Raw genomic sequence first — 1,948 nt, 5'->3', positions numbered from 1 at the left:
CAGGCACAGCAGGATCTCTCATGTGAACACGTGAACTGTGGAAACTTATTTCGCCTCTACCAGGAAGCCCTCATAAGAGTGGTTAATCCGGACTCAGAAGTGTTGAATTGAATTCCACAAAGCATTTTACAGGACTTCTGACCTGGATTGGGTAAAACCTCAGTGCACTTCCGTTTTGTTGCTTTGGTATTTCTGGATTGAAGATTTGCTAGTAGACTAATTTTATGTACCATCACTCCCCACTTCCTACTCAAAGCGCTGAGAATTTCAAGTGGAGTATATCGAAGGAAACTTCAGTTTCTTTGCATCATTTCTGAATTCAATTTTTAAATTACTTTATAACCCTATTGAATGTTTTTTAACTAAACTAACATGGGTCGAATGAAGCACCCGGCTCCCGTGGAAGTCACATACAAGAATATGCGATTTCTTATTGCACACAGTCCAACCAATGTGACCTTAAACAAATTCATAGAGGAACTTAAGAAGTGTGGAGTTACCACAATAGTAAGAGTATGTGAAGCAACTTACGATGCTACTCGAGTGGAGAAAGAAGGAATCCACGTTCTCGACTGGCCCTTTGGTGATGGCGTACCACCTTCCAACCAGATTGTTGAGGACTGGTTAAGTCTTGTGAAAATTAAGTTTCGTGAAGATCCTGGTGGTTGCATTGCTGTTCATTCTGTTGCAGGCCTTGGGAGAGCTCCAGTGCTGGTCGCCCTGGCATTAATTGAAGGTGGGATGAAATATGAAGATGCAGTAGAATTCATAAGACAAAAGCGGTGTGGAGCTTTTAACAGCAAGCAACTTTTGTATTTGGAGAAGTATCGTCCTAAAATGCGGCTGCGCTTCAAAGACGTCAATAGTCATAGAAATAACTGCTGTGTTCAGTAAAACTAAAGAGCCCGGTGGTATTGCCTAGGAAGTGGAAATTGAGGCAGGACCTAATTTGTCGTACATATTAACCAACATGTTGGTTTGGTTAATAAGTCTAATGAAACTTTCACAGGAGTATGGAAAAGCAGTTTCACCAGGCCACGAGCTCGACAGAATCGCAACCTCTATTTTTAGGTTACGATCAACCTATTTGAACATTTCACAAAAGATTCTTGTTGTTTGGCACCTAAAATGTGCTTATCATTTGTACCAATTGACCTTTCCTGAAACATGCAGTATTGAGTTATATCTTATTTAAATCTATTCCCATGCCCGAATCTTATCAATATATAAGAAATTTAGAAAGATTAAGTGCTGAAATACCCAGCACAGTCCTTGTATATATATATTTTTTATCATACAGAACTAAAATCTCAATAACTGTGAACACTTTAGACTTTATGTGGTTTATTTCCTTAGTTACATCAAACATTGAAATTAGGGCCTATGCAGTTATTTCGCTTCCCACTTTATGTTTACATCTCCCCTGTTCATACCAGTATGCACAGGTTTGCATTACCATTGTTTCTGGATTATTATGTTTAACAAGTTTAACAGTGATAATTTAATGTCTTTTTATTAATCTTAGTTTGTGCTGCTATAAAAAAACTCCATTTTCAAAATGTGTATTGTACAGAAGCATGTGTCTTTAATGTCTCCAGGCAAAAAAAGCCTTACAGTTAATTTAATGTTTGCACTCTGAGGTGCAACTTAACAGGCAGGGCCTGAGGGAAAAATGGGAGGGGGCTATTTAATATTATTAAATATTTTCTGTAAAAGGTTGCCTTTGTCTTGTGCAGAACATGCGGAATACGCTCTTTAATTGAGTGAATATTTTTTTTAAAGTTTAGATGCTTTGTTATTGTAGCTAAAACAATTCTTAATCATAAAATTTCCACAATAGTTTTGTTTGAAGTGTGATTTTTTTCTCCTTGTCTTTCCAACTTCTGCAAAAAAAAAAAGTGGATATCTGTTAATGAATTCAGCAGACTTCTAATATTTTATATGCCTT

At 37.0% G+C, this 1,948-nt stretch overlaps 1 pseudogene; it reads left to right on the top strand.

The window, feature by feature from the left end:
* Positions 1–372: 372 nt before the first annotated feature.
* Positions 373–894, top strand: LOC103610408 (annotated as a pseudogene).
* The last annotated feature ends 1,054 nt before the right edge of the window (positions 895–1,948 follow it).

The sequence above is a fragment of the Galeopterus variegatus genome, unplaced genomic scaffold (assembly GCF_000696425.1).
Source record: "Galeopterus variegatus unplaced genomic scaffold, G_variegatus-3.0.2 Scaffold11099, whole genome shotgun sequence".
NCBI lineage: Eukaryota > Metazoa > Chordata > Mammalia > Dermoptera > Cynocephalidae > Galeopterus > Galeopterus variegatus.
Note: the sequence above shows the minus strand (reverse complement) of the source record. Positions and strands in the feature narration are given on the sequence as shown.